The sequence below is a fragment of the Rhamphochromis sp. 'chilingali' genome (assembly GCF_963969265.1).
Source record: "Rhamphochromis sp. 'chilingali' genome assembly, chromosome: 16".
NCBI lineage: Eukaryota > Metazoa > Chordata > Actinopteri > Cichliformes > Cichlidae > Rhamphochromis > Rhamphochromis sp. 'chilingali'.
In genome coordinates this window covers 32219054-32240212 of record NC_137943.1, presented here as the reverse complement: position 1 = coordinate 32240212, position 21159 = coordinate 32219054, and the positions used below count along the sequence as shown (strand labels likewise).

The following is a 21159-nucleotide window of genomic DNA, read 5'->3' as shown; positions in this document are numbered from 1 at the left end:
AAGTAAAAAGTTTGTGAAATGTGAGATTTGTGGAAAAACCTTTGAGTACAGATCCAAACTAACGAGACATATGAGGGTTCACACAGGTGAGAAGCCACATTCTTGCAGCACCTGCGGAAAAAGATTCAGCCTGATGATAAACTTGAAAACTCACATGAGAATCCACTGTTAAGGTTCAAAATTGAGGAGGGAGAGTACAAACCACCCATGGTCCAGGAGCTCTTGGTCAAACAATGATTTTAATGAATACACACGTGCGGGAAGAACACTCTGTACGCCGACAGCAAGTGATCTCCGACTTAATCAAAGCATAAACAGATATTTTATAGCATCAGGGTTTGATTTACTGACGCCCCTTCATGCGTCACAGATACATTTTATACATAGATTAGATCAACACCACAATGACTTTTAACCTAGAAGATCATCTTCTATTTTCATGGCTGGTACTTTCCGTTCTTGTCTTAAAGTGAATTGTTCCTCTTTCTTGCCGAGACATGACTAATCTCTCCTCTAAATAAATCTAACTCATGTGTGTGTGTGTGTGTGTGTTGACCCCACATGCTCTTTCTCAATTCCCCTGTTGCACTTCTGACCTTTCACCAGACCAGAGGCTCACTGAGACTATATGTATGTCTTCTACTAAATAAATGTCTTAACCAAGAACCTCTACTTAAAAGCTTAATATAAAATGATCTGATATATAAGTGTTTTGTAAGCATGTATTGCAATTCCTTCTATGGCTCCAAGTCACTTGCACAATAGATTGTCCGGACATCGCGCCGAACAAAGCTTCCGACCCCCAATTAATTGACCGAGCTCCAACTCTTCAATAAGCACAGATATGCATTGTGTATAAAATAGTCATAACTGCTTAAGGCCTTCTTAAAGCTATCTGTTACATTGTTAAAGCCTCGTCTTAGCCTGCTGCTCAAAATAACTTTCACTTCTGCAAAACTCTCCAAGCCTGTTTCCTGTCCTGTTACTTTTAGCCTTTCTGAAAGACACACACTGTTCAACCCCTGAATGCAATATAAACTCCAGATTATATTATTAATGCAATGGTAATAATGATGATTATTTAACAATAGCAGTAAAATAATTTCCCTTCTCCACACTCCCTCTCTCGACCTCTGGAACACCAGAGGTCGCAATACATTGTGTCCTCGCTCAGACCCTCTCTGGTGGTTCAGCCGGCCTCGAGATCTCCAGGATCCTCGCCCCTCCTGTGGTCGCCGAGATCTTCTGCAAAGGAAACAAAACACCTTTTCCTGCATCTCCCTAACTTATCCTTTTTGTGACTCTGTAATCAAAAGCCTGATCCTAATTATGTTCTTAACTTATTGACTTGTATTTATATATATTCTTCAACGTTCCTCATCACTTTAAAATTCTTTAAGCCCTGCTTTCACGTCCGGTTGCTCGCTCTATTTTTCCCTTATCTGATCATCAACATCCTGTGCACAAATTGTCGCTGCTGCAAGTTCCTCTACTCTAAAAGATCCAAAAGAAAACAACCACTTTAATCAATTAAGTTTAAGCATATAAGCAATTACTCCTGTATACATTTCATCATAGCTAAATGCTGCCTTGAAACAACTCCTATGTGTTAACTTCATTTTAACCTCACACTTCCTATGTTATAACCCGTTTTGGTATAGCCTTTTAATTTCATTTGCTCCTTTTAATGTAACCATACCTTCTAATTCTAATTTATCAGACTTAACCAAAATATATGCTTTCCTTCCTCTTTGGTCCTTCTTTTAAGTTCAGTTAAAAGCTAAATGAATTTTAGGCCTTATGCCTGGAATCAATACTGTCATGTGTGTTTCTGTGTAATATCTGTCTGTGTAAGCCTACATTATAACCACTACTTCTAGAAATCAAAAGAAATCAAACCTGTTCTCCTCCTTCAACCCTCACTAATTTTCCCCCAAGGATATCTTTTGTCAACATGTCCCACAATTTCCCTCTAAGATTTGTGCACAGCTTTGAAAAACCGGCATTGTATCTTCTAAACAGGATTCAGTTCTTTAATCCTTTAACCTTAACATAAAAATAACAGTTTCAGTTTTACCATATCCAAATGATCAAAAACCCCAAAAGTCCTAAAATGATCCTAAATTATTAAACAATTAAATTAATAAACCCTAAACCCCCCTTTATCTTGATACATTTCATGTGTCAAGATACTATACAAAACTTAAAAATGCTCAGTTTTCCCCACTCATGTTCCAATCTATATCATAAAAATAAACTTAAAACAGAACAATTATCAGTCATGTGTTTCTACAATTAATGGTAACTGAGTTACATCAAAATGTTTCCCCTTTAACATTTGGCATTCTCCCAACAATATACTATAATCCCATAATCTAACCCCAGTCAACAAAACAAAACAGAAATTTTCTCTGGTAAAAGCAAATTGTTTGTCCACATGTATTCATCCTCACATTCACTCACACATTCACTCCATATTTTTGCTAATAGTGGAGCGTCCCGCGTCAGATTCTCCACCCTCAGCAAAATGAGCTCAGTCATTTTTTATTTTCCATAGGAAAATATTTCTTTATGCTTTTGGAATGGATTGACTCGCATAAAATCCTTTTTACAGGTAGCTTTCTCCTCAGCCAATTGTAATCTGGAAAGCCGCCTTATATTTGCTCTTCCCGAGAATTTTCAGCGCCGTTATTCACTGTTGCAGGCCTGCTTAAAACAGAAATGAAAAAATAGAGCTGATTGTTAGCTCATAAAAACAAAACAAAATCACCTGACAGGTTTTCTTTAAGTGCACTGTTACAAAATAATGGGCCCAATTTTTAGACATGTCCATGTTTCCTAAAACTCCCTCTATTAAAAACAACAACAACAACAACCCGAACCTAACTGACAAAATCAACCCATCACCACAACAACCTCAACAACCTTAAACGCACAAAAGTTTTGCCACCACATAATTTCGCCTCCTCAATACACCGAAAGTTTCATTAAAACCACACAATTTGCACACAAAAATCACCCCCTTATGCTCTGTAACATACTTCAATTCAGCATAAAACATAACCCCCTTACAACAACATATCACTAAACTATAAATTTCCTACCCAAATCTGTACTTCTCTTCTCTGCTATGCTTCCTCTTCTGAAAGTCACTTCCTCAGTCACACACACACACAGGAAGTTCCTTCGTCACCACTCACTCCAACTAATTTGCATACTGAGTCATCTCTCAATGAGTTGCTGTAACAACAGAAACATATGTTTAAACATTCCCAACTCATTAAATCATTTTATTTCTTTCTACAGTGATCACTGGTTTTGATCACTCAGTACGAGAGAGCACTCCTAAGTCACTCTTTTAAAACTACTTTAATCACTTTTTGTTTACATAACTCACTCCCTTTGTCATATGGCTTCTTCTATTCCTCAATTACAAACTCAAATGCATTTTATTAAACATTCACACCATTGTATCATTCATACAAAATAGCAAGCTGTTCTTCATTGCATATGTTTGTGTTCTTAGCCAGGTTTAATCAGTGTCTATGCATTAAACTCCATGAGCTTGTCTTGTCTTTATAAGGTTAATGCATTTTCTGTTTGTGTATGTGAATTTGCATATGTTGCTTTTGCAGTGTGTCAGACTCCTGCACAATTCTCCACTCAAGCCGTCAGTTGTCTTTCCCAAATTTGCTAACCCAAATTTTAAGTTCCCACCTTATTAACAGCATTCCTGCTCCTCAGCCCACTTGTCAGGTTTATGGAGACATGGCGCTGTGAACAATTCAACCAGAAACTTGCCTTGGCATGTCCAGTCAAGTTAACCTACAGGTTTCTTCCGACCGCTGCATGGGGAGAATTGATCCAGGTCTCTTTCGCCCCTAAAGAAACACAACTAAGACATTTTCATTATTATCATAAGTACTTAAACTACCCGTTTCCCTCTCTCTGGTCAGAAATCCCAACTTATGTCATGTATATACGTGTAAGCAGGTCTTCATTGCTTTTCCTATGTATTTTGTTCAGTGAGTGTAAGCTGCTTTCTTCATTGCCTCTATATGTTATAGTCAGGTTTAATTCATACATCTTTTCCCTGATTTCTTAATTCAAAACTATCTCACTTCTGATTCTTTCCAGAAATAATTTCACATGTAACACTTTGTCTATGTGTGTTTTCTATTCTTGTTTACCTCTTTGTTTGTGACGGTGGACATCTCTAAACCATCATGAGTTCAGGCTTTCATTTCAATCCAATTACACCCTGTATTCTCACAGTCGAACTCGTCCGGCTTCGCCTCTCACTGGTCACTGTCCTCTTCTCTCAGTGTCCTTTTGTTGTCTTGAATTCCAGCAAACACAGTCTGTTTCTTCTCTGTTTCTCTTCAGTATTTTCCTTTTGGATCAAGTCCCAGCCTGGCAAAATACCACATTCAGTGCCTTTAAACAGTCATGTCACACTGTTCTTACCAGCCTGCTGTCCACCGTGCATGTTTCATCACGTGGTTTCTTCTTTTCTGTTGATCCTCTCAGTCATCTCTTTCAAGATTACTCCAAGCATGGCAAATCTGACAATCAATGTCCAGTGCTTTCCACAGCTCATTATCCCACTGTTCAACTGCCCCGCCTGTAATTTACAGTACATGTTGCACCGTGTGCTTTTCCATGCTGCTGCTGGTCCCGTCAGTTTGGTTTCAGTGTTAACGAGTCAGTTGCACTGTCTTTTGGCTGCTGTTAATTCTTGAAGTCCACGATGTTCTGTCGGTCTTCATCAGGAGATTAACTGTCCTTTGAGCTTCTTCTCAGGATGGGGACAAGTGCGAGGTCAAGCTGTAAAATTTTAAGCCAAAATCTGGCCTGTTTTCTCCCAATTATGCTACTCTAGTGGTTTTGGCGCCGTACTCAGAATTCCAGGTTGAGAGAAGTCCACCTTTATTTATCTGTAATCTGTGTTGACACACTAAAACATACAATTAATATCCTTTTCATTTCTTTTCTCAAAACCTCCATTCGCTTTATCTGCCTAAAGTTTAACTCATCTGTTTCTCTCTCTGGGTGCTCACTCGTCACAGTCACTTCCTTTTATGCGCATGTAACTTCCTGTCACACACACACCTTTTAAATAAACTAAACTCTTATAACATCACTCATGCATCTCTTAAATTAAAAACACTTTCAAACTTTAAAACATCCTAAAACATCCTACTTTACATCACCCAAGAAATACCTCTCACACCTTTATTCATCATTCAAAACCTTCTAGTCACCGCATTCACACACTTAAAGTGTGACCAGAGTTGAGGAATATAACTCAAAACACACTTTCCTAAGAGTATTTTAGACATGCTTGTCATAATCAAAAAGAGCAAGTAAAAAACAAACAAACAAAAAATTGAAACCTCCATTAATTCTCACCGCACACACAAGAAATTGAAAAAATAAAACCCACCAGCAACTATTGCTGGAGAGAAGTTACTACTGAAAGTAATATGTTAATCTTAAGTATACACAGTGCACTCAATATATTTATATATCTACATCCAACTTCAGTCAATTACTATACATCCCCTACGGCAACTCAAAACTTTATTTATAGTCCTCTAATAAACATAAATGGCATTTGAAACACACACTCAACAATGTTTGCAGCAGTATTTGTAAAACCAACTGTGGCTTAAACAGTTCACTGCTTACTAATTTGCATTTTCACACTCACACACACACATCTAAAAATAGCAGCAGGCAGTCAGTGCATTACTGACTCGACACACAGAGATCTCTCACACCAAATTTTCTTATTCTATATTACAACGACGTCTTATATTTACAACCACTGTCAGATCTGTCAGCTTTAGCGCCTACACAATTTCGACAAATTTAAAATAACCGCCCAGCGGATAAACTCCCTGAGTTTTTTGCGACCAATTAACCAGTATCTGTCCAACAGTTTCTGGCCTCATCTCTAAAGTCCCTAACACAATTTAAAAGCGTCAACCAACCCAAACTTTGCCTGAAGCTCTATTTTTGGCATTTCACAGCCAAGGCTTACCCCGAAGTTTTAAGTTAAAGTTACACGCCCAAAGTCCAACTTCTGCTGACCAAAAAAGCGCAGACTACCGTTCCAAACGGTAGAGTGGTCCAACCACTAGCTTATTCCAGGATGCCCTGTACCCCACAGTTAAGCCACACTGAACTAACCCTCTTCGCCGAGAGGTCAATGTCGCGCGTCCACGACAAGGAGGGAGCGTAACCTCCGGGCTCTGCGCTTCCTAGAACCCCCACGGTTCCGTTCTAAGATAATTTATAATACTTTGGAACAACAGTAAAACACCCAACAAAGTGTAAGACTGAAGCAGGTCCAACCTTATAACCAAAAAATAACCAAATTCCCTAACATACTAAAATCATTGAGCAGTCCAACTGCTTACCACGGTCCAACCGTATTAAATCCTTTTAGCGGTCCAACCGCATTCAATCATTACCAGCAGTCCAACTGCTTTTAAATCCTCAGTACTGTCATGAGATTCTCATCAAAATCAAAGCAGACATTTACCGGCAACTTTTACTGAATAGACATTTAATTTTATCATCCAATTCAGCACACTTCGGATAAAATCAACAGGCCTGTGCCTACCTCTTTTTAAAGGCGCCTGTCCCCTCAGTTTGGTTGCCGGGTCACGCCTGCCTGTCTGACCACAACGGACCATACATCACCGTCTACACCTCCAATCCTCCCTCCTCAACCACCGGACGAAGCCCCCTAAATGTTAAGATTCAAAATTGAGCAGGGAGAGTACAAACCACCCATGGTCCAGGAGCTCTTGGTCAAACAATGATTTTAATGAATACACACGTGCGGGAAGAACACTCTGTACGCCGACAGCAAGTGATCTCCGACTTAATCAAAGCATAAACAGATATTTTATAGCATCAGGGCTTGTTTACTGACGCCCCTTCATGCGTCACAGATACATTTTATACATAGATTAGATCAACACCACAATGACTTTTAACCTAGAAGATCATCTTCTATTTTCATGGCTGGTACTTTCCGTTCTTGTCTTAAAGTGAATTGTTCCTCTTTCTTGCCGAGACATGACTAATCTCTCCTCTAAATAAATCTAACTCGTGTGTGTGTGTGTGTTGACCCCACATGCTCTTTCTCAATTCCCCTGTTGCACTTCTGACCTTTCACCAGACCAGAGGCTCACTGAGACTATATGTATGTCTTCTACTAAATAAATGTCTTAACCAAGAACCTCTACTTAAAAGCTTAATATAAAATGATCTGATATATAAGTGTTTTGTAAGCATGTATTGCAATTCCTTCTATGGCTCCAAGTCACTTGCACAATAGATTGTCCGGACATCGCGCCGAACAAAGCTTCCGACCCCCAATTAATTGACCGAGCTCCAACTCTTCAATAAGCACAGATATGCATTGTGTATAAAATAGTCATAACTGCTTAAGGCCTTCTTAAAGCTATCTGTTACATTGTTAAAGCCTCGTCTTAGCCTGCTGCTCAAAATAACTTTCACTTCTGCAAAACTCTCCAAGCCTGTTTCCGGTCCTGTTACTTTTAGCCTTTCTGAAAGACACACACTGTTCAACCCCTGAATGCAATATAAACTCCAGATTATATTATTAATGCAATGGTAATAATGATGATTATTTAACAATAGCAGTAAAATAATTTCCCTGCTCCACACCACACAGGTGAGAAGCTTCATTCAGAGGATACAGTTACAAAGACACATGAGGATTCACACTAGTTAAAAGTGGGAGAACTGTCAGATGAAGCAGTCCACTGAGAAGCCAGATCAGAGCAGATCAGATGACCTCCTTCCTTAAAAAACTCTGTATTGTTTATTGTATGTAGGGGTGGGAGATATAGCCTCAAAATAATATTTCGAGAAACTTACATTTAAAAAAAATAATGTACATTTTATCAGCTCGGCAGGCAGCAGCATTTATATGTGTAAGTAAATGATGGATTTTCCATCTTTCTCTTCCAGTGAGCTGCTGTCACTGATGACAGCTTAGCTAATTCAAAGTATGAAAATGTGGCCACCTCAAGGTGCTTGATATTGTAAGGTAAAGACCCAACAATAATACAATGAAAACAGAGAAAACCCAAACAGTCATATGACCCCCTATTAGCAAGCGTTTTGGCGACAGTGGGAAGGAAAAACTCCTTTTTAACAGGAAGAAACCTCCAGCAGAACCAGGCTCAGGGAGGGACCCCCATCTGCAACAAGGAAAGTTTTAAGTCTAATCTTAAAAGCTGAAGGCTCTGCCTCCCATTCTACCTTTAAATACTCTATGAACAACATTATAGTGCAATGTTAGTGACACGGCATACATGAAATATGAGCACATAAGTATCCTCAGGGGTGTTTTTCCTGGAAGTTTTAAGAAAAGTGTATTACAAGTGCTTACACTCTAGCTTAATATCCAAAATAACCTTGTAATGCTTAAGGAGCCTGCACAATTCTGTCATATAAGGAAAAGAAATTCTACCTGGTTTGTTTCATCTTGGGTCGAGCTTTTTAACCTCCTGCTTTTCCACCGTGTAGCACATCAGTAATTTCCATCCACTGACTGCTCTTGCTGTTATATGAAATGTAACTCGCGAGTGCTCCAGTGATGCATGGTTGAATCATTTGTTTACCTTTGGGTCGCACATCACTGCTGCTAGTATCTCCTGCTCACGTGCCTTCACAGCCCGGTTGTACTCAAGTGTGTTTTTGCTTAAAGTGTTGTAACAGGTTTGCTTTTTTCACTTTCAGTGGGAAAAGTTTTCTTGCATATTTTGCGAACATTCAGCTACCAAACTGTGACTGGAGCCCGACATATGGCTCTGGCTGTGAGACATGACTGGGGTTGACTCATTGGGGTGAATGCAAACACATGATGTTCCTCTAAACACACTTTTTTGTAAACATTTATACCAGTATTATTGCAGATCATATGATATGTCACAGCCCTAATTCTGTTTGTTGCATATTCCATTAAAACCTGTAATGAAGATGAAACACGTATTTACATTCATTTGATGTGATATTTGTATCGTGTTGAGCTGTGGAGGTGACAAAAAAGTTGCTGAGATGTTTTATTTTTTTGTTTAGTGGAGAGGTTTTACTCCACAGAGTCAAAGCTGGAAAGAAACACACATGAGACCAAACATTTTGTGATTTAATCTTGATTTTCATGAAGACTGAATTTCAGCATGTGCTCATCCTGTTGATTCGTATGTTGGTGTTGGTTATGTGTCTTAAAAGTGAAATAAAGATTTCTTTAAAACTTCTTGTGGCTATTTTTTTAAGGCACAATCTTTACAACATGAAACAACGTCTGTGAAGCACATTTTGTACAGTGGGCAGGGAGACTTGCCCATCACTGTGGTGGTGGGGTGGATGAGATTTGCCTGCGGTCACTTAAGGCTCTGTATGTTGTGGGTCTGTCCTGGTTGTCCTGCTCAAACATTGTATGGAAGTTGAGGTCAGTGCCTTCAGACCGGCCAACTATGGTGGTAATCATGGTCCCCTGTTTTATGAAGGGAGTGTAGAGGGTATGTTTGCACTTCAGGCCTCCCTAGGAAGGTCTATATCTGTAGTCACTTTCACTGTTTTCTTATTGCTGTTTCAAATTGTTGTTTCTGTTTGTAGCCTTTTTATTGAAGGATTTTGGTTTATATTATTAATATGTGCATTTGTTGTTATTAATAATATTTGCTTCACTCTCCATTTGATGTGTTTTTGGTATGTTATACTTTTAATTGTTCTATGATTATGTTTATGTGTGGTTTATAATTATATTTAAGTTCTGGGTTTTTTTATGAATAAAAGTGACTTAACTTGTCAGAGATATGAGACTTTGGGCATTTCCCCTTCTGTCTTATTCTCAGTGTCTTGTCTCCATGTTTATTTACCTCTGTGTTGCTATCTTTGTGTCTCTGTCTCTTTCTCTTCCCCTGTTCAGTGGGATTTAAGACTTCCAACAAATAATTTCAAAGGGTCAATTAAATTTTAATAAAACCATTTTACTCAACACTGCACTCGAATTTTAGCATTTTTTTTTACTCAGTCATAAAAAGATTCATCTTAAAATATGTTTTAGATACATTTTTATTACTTTTTTCTTTCTTTCTTTCTTTTCTTGTTGTTGTCCCGTTTTGTTTTTTAGCCATCAGAATTATTGTCTGAAGGCCAAAAAAGATGCCCAACTAACTTAATTTACCAAATGGACCATCACGGCCTTGCCATATTGGTCCATTTGATCAACCTTTGTTATTATTTATTTATTTTAATTTATTTTCAGTTGTTACAGATAGGACAGACATGACTGGGGGATAGGAAGGAAGGAAGGAAGGAAGGAAGAAAAGGGGAAGAGGGACAGTGAGAAAGGGCACTTAAAAAATATCTCCCAGGTCACCTGTTGAGAGAAGAAAATAAGAGAAAACAAGCAAAAAAGAGAGCAACATAATAACACAACACCATTGCAATAATCTAGCTAAGTGTAAATAACAGTAAATATTAAATACTGAATGTGATTGTGCAGCACGCAAGATTGACATCGCATAATGTGGTTTGAGGTAGCAGCCAAGAAAGGTGTAGCTTGTGTGTGTGAACACCTGTGTGGCTGAGTGCTCGTCTATTCAAAAGGCTTCTCCATGTAACGATCTGCTGGTGTGGGGAGCCACAGCCCCGTCCCCCAGGGCATGAAGCAGGCATGGAGGAGATCCAGGCCCCAGACATCCAGAGGCCCCCAGAGTGCGAGCGCCCAAAGAGGACCACCGGAGGGGCAACCGTGCCACCTTCCTGGGAAGAGCTGAGGAGAACCCCAGATGAGGGGTCACCCAACAGCCACAGAGCAGAAGCCAGAGGGGGCGGCAGTGACGTACACGCGGGCTCTGCCGGCAGTCAGCTGTGCCAGAGTGAATCGAGCCCCCGCAAGGGGCCCGACCGAGCCACGGGCACCAGGCCCCACCAAGCAGCCGTACCGGGGAGTGAGCTGGTACAGACCTGAGCGTCCAGCCCTGGACACCAAGAACGCACCGATGTCTGAGGGCATCAGCCACCAGCAGGGAGTGTGGTGAGGGGAAATAAGCCTCCATACCTTGGAGGGCCTGAGATGTTCCAAGGGGGTGGAGTGTAAGACCCGAGCTGACATATAGACACAGACGAATAGGCGCACACAGACCTAAACATGCATTCCCACCCTCATGCACACATATACAAATACTCGGCGCTCATCCAACCTGGATACAGACACAAAGAGTATTTTAAACTATTCTGTAAATTCTTGGAAAGTGGTCTTTTTTGGGGGGGACCTCTGCTACTACCAGAGGTTGTCTGCACCACACCAGGGCCTGTGCTGCTAGCATAAACCAACTGAGCCTCACCAGGGCCTGCACTGTCGGCTGGACCCATAGGCACCACATCAGGGCCTGTGCTGCTAGCATAAACCAACTGAGCCTCACCAGGGCCTGCACTGTCGGCTGGACCCATAGGCACCACACCAGGGCCTGTACTGCTGGCTGGGGCCATCTGCAGCACACCAGGGCCTGTTCTGCCGTCTGGACCCATAGGCAACACCCCAGGGCCTGTGCTGCTGGCTGGGGCCGTCTGCAGCACACCAGGGCCTTTGCTGCCGGCTGAACAAACTGCATCTGTGTTGCTAGTGCAAGACATCAGCACCACACCAAGGCCTGTGCTGCTCGAAAAGCTTATCTGCAATACATTGGGCGCTGTGCTGTTGATTGAAGCCTTCTACACCACATTGGTGAATGTGCTAGCAGAAGCCCTCTGCTAGCAAGCCACCAGGACCCGAACTTTTGGCTGGAGCCTTACTTGCCATCCTAGGTTTGTGCAGCCTATTTAATTCAGCATCAACAATCATTGTGTTTTGGATAATGGCTTTTTTAATAACTTTACTTTGCTTATTGGCCGTGGGGGACTTTTGGACTCTCAATTTTTCTAAGATGAGAACATTTAACAGTGACCCCATTCTGCGAGACATGGTTCCCAGATCTACATGCGTCACTGCTGCTATACATCCTGTACAATTTCCAATGTATTTGGAACAGGACATTAATCATTTTGAACTACAGAAAGATTTACCTCATCTTCAAAACCTTCTTACTTTGTACAATTACAAAATTAGTTACGAAAAATCCTGCTTTGTGTCAACATTTCACACGTCAAAATCAATAAGTACAAAGCAGAGACTTCTGATCGTCTTACTACTGCTCTTATCTGGTAATGTGCAACCTAACCCAGGCCCTGAGCTGCAATGTAGCCAGACACCATCTGAATTTAAATCCTCACCTGGGCTGAAGATAGTTCATCTTAATGTGCGCAGTTTGTTACCCAAGATGGATATGATCAAGATCTGGGTTCAATCAACAGATGCAGATATTGTCCTCATTTCTGAAACTTGGTTGTCTAAATATATATCTGATGAACATGTTAGCATGGCTGGCTACAATATCTATCGCACCGATAGGTTTAAGAAAGGTGGTGGTGTTGCTGCTTATGTTAAGTCAAAATTTGATGCTACAATAGTTCTATCAGAATCAATTTGCAAACAATTGGAATTTTTGGCTCTGAATGTGAATGTTGCAAAGGGTCTTTGCATAACAGTTGCTTGTTGCTATCGACCCCCTTCTGCCTCCACAGAAGCTCTGCGTTCTTTAAACCTTTTGCTGTCCAGACTAAATTATGGGGCGCTTGTTCTAGCTGGTGACTTTAACTGGGATTGGCTCAAAACTGTTTCAGATGATTTTAAATCTTTCTGTGATTCTATCAGTCTTACCCAGCTGGTCAATTTACCCACTCGGCCGAATCTCAAAAGCCCCGAAAAGTCTACCTTGATTGACTTGATTTTGACAAATGTTCCTCATAAATTTTCATCTTTGGGTGTCTTTTGTAACGACTTAAGTGACCACTGTGTTGTTGCTGCTATTAGAAATACTAAAGTGGCCAAGTCACAACATGGTATTATTTTTAAAAGAACTCTTAAACATTTTAATGAGCAAGCATTTTATCATGATTTGTCAAATTATGACTGGAAGAAAATAGGATTGATCCCTGATGTAGAATTAGCGTGGGCATTCTTTAAGGATGGGTTTATGCAAATTGTGAATAAACATGCTCCATTAAGAAGATATAGGATAAAAGGTCGTGAAAACCCCTGGTTCTCCCAAGAGCTGGCAGATATCATTCATGAGCGTAATCTGGCTTGGGCCAAAGCGAGGAAAACAGGCTACCCCAGTGATTGGCTTCTTTTCAGACAACTAAGAAACAGATGTACTTCCTCTATTAAGAAAGCTAAAACAGAATATTATCTGTCTGTCACCACTGAGAACCTAAATAATCCACAGAAGTTCTGGAAAATCATTAAGTCTCTTTCAGTGAGTAAAAGCTCCCACGCTCTACCCACCTATGTTTTTAAGGATTCTGTTCCTGTTTATGATAGGAAGGAGATTATGAATTGTTTTAACAAGCACTTTATATCTTCTGGCTCTTTGTTTGACTCTCTGAACCCAGTCTCTGTAAAATCTGGCACAAACCTTCCGGTGTACACTGGTCAGCCATTTAACTTTGTTCCTTTCTCTGTGCAGGAGGTCTGTAAAGCTCTTAAACTGTTAGATCCTAGAAAATCTCCAGGGCCAGACTTACTAGATCCTTACTTCTTGAAACTGGCAGCTGATTTTGTAGCAGAGCCTCTCACAACACTTTTCAACCTCACACTGGATACGAATAAAATTCCCTCAGTATGGAAATCAGCTTTTGTTGTTCCTCTATTAAAAGGGGGCGACCCAGCAGTGTTAACTAATTACAGACCAATATCTAATCTATCTGTGCTGGCTAAAGTTCTTGAAGCTCTTGTGTGTGAGCAGTTAAAGGAGTTTTTGCACATCAATGCCATTTTATCTGAATATCAATCAGGCTTTAGGAAGAATCACAGTACTATCACAGCTGCAATTAGAGTGGTAAATGATATTACTATTGCACTTGATAAAAAACAACACTGTGCATCCCTTTTTATTGATTTGTCAAAAGCATTTGACACTGTTGATCATTGTATTTTAAAACTTAGACTCTTCCAGTCAGGACTCTCTGAGAGAGCAGTGGCATGGTTCTCAAACTACCTCAGTAACAGGACTCAGGGCATTAAATCTGACGGTCTATGTTCTGACTTTGTTACAGTGCACAACGGAGTGCCACAGGGTTCTGTATTAGGTCCCCTTCTATTTATCATTTACGTAAACAATCTTAGTCTACATGTGCCAGATGCAAACTTGCACTTCTATGCTGATGATACAGTTATTTACAGCTGTGGTTCAACTCTTGTCCAAGCCATCGACTCCTTGCAGAAAGCCTTTTCTGCTGTCCAGCACTCATTACATCAGCTTAAACTTGTTCTCAACGCAGACAAAACAAAGCTCATGTTGTTTTCTAAATCAAGGAGACGAGCCCAAACAATCCCATCAGTAACCACTCTTGAAGGTAATAAAATAGAGTTGGTTCACACCTATAAATATCTGGGAATCTTAATTGATGACTCGCTTACCTTCAAACCACATGTAGAGAATCTTGTGAAAAACCTGAAGTTAAAACTGAGATTTTATTTTCAAAATAAGTTGTGTTTCTCTTTTAATACAAAGAAGCGGCTTGTTGCTGCAACATTCTTGCCTGTGCTGGATTATGGTGATATTCTATATATGAATGCTTCTGCTCAATGTCTTCGAATGGTTGATTCTGTGTATCGTGCTTCTCTGAGGTTCATCACTAACCGTAAATTTCAGACTCACCACTGTGAGTTATACTCTCAGGTAGGATGGCCTGCTTTGGTAAGTCGGAGGAACTCTCATTTATACAGTTTTATATATAAGGCGATACTTGGGTTGCTGCCTTCTTATATATGTTCCCTGCTTGTAATGAAACATGCTGGTCGGTATTCTCTTCGTCCGCATGGTTACTTGTTGCTTTCTGTTCCATTTGCCCGAACTGAACTTGGTAAAAGAGCTTTTGTCCATTTAGCACCCTTGGCCTGGAACAAACTGCAGAAGGAATGGAAAATGACTGAATTCATTTCATTAAGTGATTTTAAATCTAAACTACGAATCCTTGAGGCCAAGTCCATAACATGCAACTGTTTCAATTAGATTGATTGTCATTTTAACTGACTTTTTATTTTATTTGAATTTTATTGAATTTTATTTTTTATTTTATTTGTATTCTTTCACTTATTGTTGCATGTGTGTTGTTGCTGCCTGTGTTTGAGTAATTTCTGTAACTGTGAGACATCTGCTGCTGCCTATCTTGGCCAGGTCTCCCTTGAAAAAGAGGTTTTTAATCTCAATGGGATCTTCCTGGTTAAATAAAGGTTAATAAATAAATAAATAAATAAAAAATGGACACTGTACATGTACTGTACAGCACGGCCCCTCCTGAGAACCCTCAATGTCTACATGCATTTAAAACTGGGTGGTGGGCACTATGGAACGCCAGGACTGCCATAATGAATTAATTAAATACATCATTAAATAATTAATTAAATGTGGCAATAATTAATTAAAATTGGAATTAATTACTTAAATAAATAGTTATGACACATGTAATTAATTAGTTATTGACACATTTAATTAATTATTTATATATTTCACATTTTAATTAATTATTGACACATTTAATTAATTATTGACACATTTAATTAATTATTTAATGCTATATTTATTTATTTCATTTTGGCAGTCCTGGCGTCTGGCTCTCATCTTGAAATAATTTTATCTGTCAGCCTCACCCATCAAACTCAGGGGGCGGGGTTAACGCTGCCCATGCAGCTTCTCTAACATTTGATTGGTTGCCGTGCAAAGTAAGTCAAAACAGGTCGATCCTAGATAATCGATTGCTTGTGTAGACTTGGGGCAGCCAGGTATCCCAGAATGCATTTCAAATCACAGGCAGCAATGGTGGTGGTGTAGTTTTAAAATATCCCGTTTTTCTGTCACCAACTACACTTTTAACAGTGTTTTAGCTGCGAATGTCGCGCCGTAATCTTCACATGTCTGGTCAGGTTGTCAACATAGAACATGTTTGCAAAAGTGCTCAGATGTTTTCAGAGATTTCACTAGCTCTGCTAACAGTTAGCATGCAGAGTGCACCGAGGGGGTTACGTTAACCGGTTTGTTTACATATTCCACTCTCCGTGTTCCACATGTTGCATTCGCAGATTCTCATTTTCACCGAACGATCGTCTCTTTCCGCCTGGTCTTGTGTCTCTGTGCTTCTGTAACATAAAGAACGAGCTGACATTTTTCTCACGAAACCAGCGATCAGCTCAACAGACCCTCAGTTTACCTGCATGCAGACGGAGGTCAGACAACAATTTTACATGTATGATCTTAAAACAGGACACAGCCACTATACGTGCTGCACAGTAAAAAATGGAGTGTCAATATTTCAGTGTAAACCTATTTTAACCTAGAGAGAGTATATACAACTCTGTGAGGAGTAAACCAGCTCTAACGTCAGAGTTAAAAGTCAGTGTAAAGTTCTGTAGACACGGAGTGAAGACATAACTCCACACAGTGTTGATTAGTACCAGTCCAGTGTGCGGTCTGAGAGCTACCACAGTCAGGTAAGTTAAGTTAACATTCCCATACTGGTAACATTGTTTAGTAAGTATTTTTAAACTAAATAGCTCTTTATAGTTACACTGATGTCGAGTTAGCAGCATTTACCCATAGGTTTAATGATATTGTCGAGTAGCTACATGCTAACCATTGCTAAAAGTTCAAATGTTCGTTATATTCTCACTGAGTTAAGATTAACCTAAAACATGTTAACTATGTATTTCTTCTAAGTGCAGCTTAGATAATATTATTGTCACATGTCTAATGGGATAGTTTTAGCAACTAAATTACCGTTTATTAGTAAGCTAATAATCGCTAATTAGCTTCGAAGGAACTATCAGAAAAAGTGGGTAACATTACAATAAAGTTTACTCTACTGATTTATATTCTTTTAAGCAAATGCCAAAGGCTTACACTAATTTAGAATTAATTCAGATTATTTTATATAAATTAATTGACAGCAATGTTAATGATATGTTAATATACAGTAATTGTTCACAGAAATAAAGCGAATTGCAGTAAGAGCGACCAATACTTGATAAGTAGACTAAAGTTATTAAACAATATTAGATGTTAGTCACACTTGGTCCATTTGCAGTAACACTGGTTGATAAAGGATCTTTATTAGCAGTTAATCTGTTACTTATTTCTTCATGCTGTAGCTGTTAAGTAATATTGACTTTTAACTGCTTCTATTTTGTATAAAAACTAAAGCTCTAAAGTACATCCACAGTTTTAAACTCTTTCCTTTATTATTTTTTTCTCTTTTGTTTTGTGAACAGAATATGTTGCTGCGTGTTTTGTTTGGTGGGGAGCAGAAGTATGTTAGGCTGTCTGACCTGGGCCCTATTTCAGAAAGCCGGTTTAGTGCAAACTCTGAGTAAGTATACCCTGAGTTAACGAAAACTCTGGGTTTTCGGTTTCACAAAGCGAGTTCAGATGAATCCTGAGTGAGTCACTATGACGACACACTCCGTGAAGCTAACCTGCCCCCTAGCAGGTTTACCACAACTAACCCTGACTGTCTCCGCCTCTTTGTCGGAAACCTGACAGTAGGAAGTGTCGGACATGGCGTGCCCCTACCTCGAAGAGCCAGTAGATGTTGAAGCCCAAATTCTCCGCAGAGCTCTCCGCCGGGAGAGAGTGATTAGAGCGCGTTTGGACATTTGATCATTTCCTGATGATTTTCTGTGTGAACGTTACCGTTTTTCAGCACAATCTATAATTCATTTGAATAACATCCTCAGGCCTAATATTGCTCATGTGACACATCGCGGACATCCTCTCAGTTCTGTACATATTATTTGTATTGCACTTCGTTTTTTTGCAAACGGGAGCTTTCTGTATAATATTGGTGATGCTGAGCACGTTTCCAAGGCTACCGTCTGTCGGGCAGTCAGGAATGTTACAGTTGCACTGAAACGTCTCCTGTACTCGTCTGTGGTGTTCCCCGGTCACAGACCCACAAGATTTATCAAAGAGGGATTCCACAAAATTGCAGGTATCAGGATGAACAAAACTCAATTCATGATGTGGTGATACTTGAACTACTACTTAAATTTTACATTTATTTTCAGGGTTCCCAGGCGTGATTGGCTGTATAGATGGCACTCACATTCCAATCATTGCTCCTTCAGTAAATGAAGGAGACTATGAACAGGAAGTCTTTCCACAGCATTAATGTACAGGTACATAGTTCCCTGTAGCATTTCAAACTAACAAATTATTTCATTATAGTAATGGATGCTAATTTGTGTTCTCTGCACTGTGAAGATCATATGTGATGCTGCCAACATTATGACAAATGTGGAAGCCAAGTGGCCAGGCTCTGTTCATGACTCACGAATCTTTCGTGAATGTACACTGAGCACAAAATTTGGACATGGTGAGTTGAAAATACTTTAAAATATATAAAGACCAATTGCTACAGGGACATTTGAACTGAAGTGTATCCTTCTGTCTTAGGAGAGTTCACTGGCTGCTTGCTTGGTGATAGGGGGTATCCATGTTTACCCTATTTGCTTACCCCTTACCCTGACCCTGAACCGGGCCCACAGCAGCGATATAATCTGGCTCATTGCAGGACAAGAGCCAGAGTTGAAATGACTATCGGAATGCTTAAGGCCCGGTTCCAGTGCCTTCAAAGACTCAGGGTCACCCCAGAAAGGGCATGTGACATTATTGTGGCATGTGTGATTCTTCACAACATTGCCACAATTAGAGGAGAACACTGTCCTTCTGAACCAAACATCAACAGTGATCCAAACCATGAACATCCTGACCCTCCCACGGACATACAAGATGGAAGAGCAGTCAGAGACACCATATGTCACAATCATTTCCTTTGACCCATCATCTCAACATGTTGAAAGAAGAATAAACAGATTTTTTGTTCAACTGGCTTTATTGGTCGCCTGTATTTCCTGTACACAAAGTATTAATAAGTATATTATTATGTATAAGTATATAACACTGAAATAATTCGTCCATCTCTGACCACTTCACCCACCCTTAACTGATGTTCTAGCAGTAAAATCTCAATCTTGGTCTTTTGGATCTGCTGCTTGAAGTGTTCCATTTCCAAGTCACATTTTTTTATTTTCTTGATCAAATGGGTCTTGTACAGCTGCTTTACAGGGAGCTATTGAAACAGAAAATAGCATTGACATTCATAGTACATGCCTACTTAGGTTGGTTGTAAATCAGTGCTGAACATCTTACTGAGGAAAGGTTTGTTGGAGACGTGGCTGGACCCTCTTCCTCTTCATTTCCATCATCACTCTGTTAGAGACATAGAAAGTCCATGGTTTTATTATAGTACCACATTTTATTCAATTGTTATATTTTCCATTGTAAGATGTAAACCTCATAAAGTGTCTCTGTTGCTTCCTCCTCTGTAACAGCTGTCAATGTTTCTTCATTATTTTCCTGTAGTAAAGAAATTAACAACATTGCTGTTCTACTGTAAACTCATATAATCTGTGGAGTATTAAGAGTACTCATAACTGCATGTTGGTCTGGCTCAACAGGAGGCTGCACCAGATGCAGTACACCATCACCATCAACTGATAGAATATGAGGTTTATACAGGTCACTTATAACTTACAAGGGACCAAATGGCAATTAACAAACATATACCAATCACCTTACACTTCATTGTCATTATGCTCTCAAAGACAACCAAGACTGAGGGAAGGCAAAATCAGTAGGAAAATAACTTCACTACAAAATAATCCATTATGGTAAAGAGTTTATCAAATGAATGAGTAGCACTGCAAAGGTGACTGTGAAGAAAGGATGTATGCACATCATGTATTATTTTGAATTTACCTCTTATGTAGGCACTTGTGTCTTGCGGGGTTATTGACTCAGAGGATGTCCCCGCAGAGATGCCTTCAGCCACAGGGCGCCCACTGTTTTGGCTGAGGGCCAACTGCTCAGCCTCTGTGAGTGGTGGTGGTGGAGGACCCCCACCTGTTTTTCAGGCCTCTGCTTTTTTTCTGTTGGCTATAACGGGCCACATTTGAGCATACAGAGTAAGCAAATATGTACTTGTAATGTGCTCAGATAATTTCAATAAGTGCTTACAGAAAGAAAATTAATGTAGCCTCTAACTGCAATTGATTTACAGACCAAGCACTATGGCTCATAATACAATTACACCTTACCTGTTTGGACTATATTTTTATATTTCATTTTTACTTGCTGCCAGGAACGTTTGGGGCCTGTTGGGTTGCACCTGCGCTCACATCACGTCACAAAATAAAATGTATAAAATAAAAAATAAAATAAAATAACGTGTTAAATGGGTGGAAATCCCTAGATCAATGTTTAAAGTAACACTCACGCATTGACTCTGTCGGCTATGTTTTGCCATGCATGCTCCCTTTGTTTTGCAGCTGAGGCTGTGTTACTTTTTTTCCGCAAAATTTGCATGTTATCGGCATATGCTGCCATCAGAATTTCGGCCTCAAGCGCTGTAAAATACATTGACCGCGCCTTCTTTCCCTCCGTCTCCATGGTGACTCGCTTAATCTGTGCTCCACTAATCAGGGCTTTATGTATCCTCGTGCGCGCGCTTGACTTGGGGTTAAAGCAACTCCGCGTTGATTGAACTAATTGTTATCAGCCTTTCTGAAACCGAATATTCCGAGTTGGACAGTTCGGGGTTACTCAACCCTGAGTATCATTTTTCACTCTGAGTTTTCTAAACCGGCTTCCTGAAATAGGGCCCTGACATTTGATGCTTTCATGAAAGAAGGTTAGAATATCAGGATAAAACAAGATAACAACGTTTACCTGGTCAATAAACAAGCTTAATTATATTCTAAGTCAACTACCTAAGTTGATAATTGTTTCTACTTCAACAATGAATGAGAATTACCTATATTCTTAAGCTTCATCTCATCAATATTTTGTGAAGACATAGCCTTACTCTACCATTTGATAAGAAAATGCATGGCCTTTTTTTTTTTTTTAACAATTTCTGTAACATTTCTTTTCTCTTACCTTACTTCAG

At 39.7% G+C, this 21159-nt stretch overlaps 2 long non-coding RNA genes across 2 annotated transcripts; one reads left to right on the top strand and one right to left on the bottom strand.

Moving 5' to 3' along the window:
- Window positions 1-26: 26 nt before the first annotated feature.
- Window positions 27-5186, bottom strand: LOC308383571. The gene is made up of 2 exons (XR_013969172.1): window positions 4191-5186; window positions 27-3895 (listed from the first exon to the last, which is right to left on the bottom strand). It is a non-coding gene; the product is annotated as an uncharacterized lncRNA (long non-coding RNA).
- Window positions 5187-15795: 10609 nt separating this feature from the next.
- LOC308383564 lies at window positions 15796-20133 on the top strand. Its single transcript, XR_013969164.1, has 5 exons — window positions 15796-16645; window positions 17423-17520; window positions 18218-18328; window positions 18414-18525; window positions 18606-20133. It is a non-coding gene; the product is annotated as an uncharacterized lncRNA (long non-coding RNA).
- Window positions 20134-21159: the final 1026 nt, after the last annotated feature.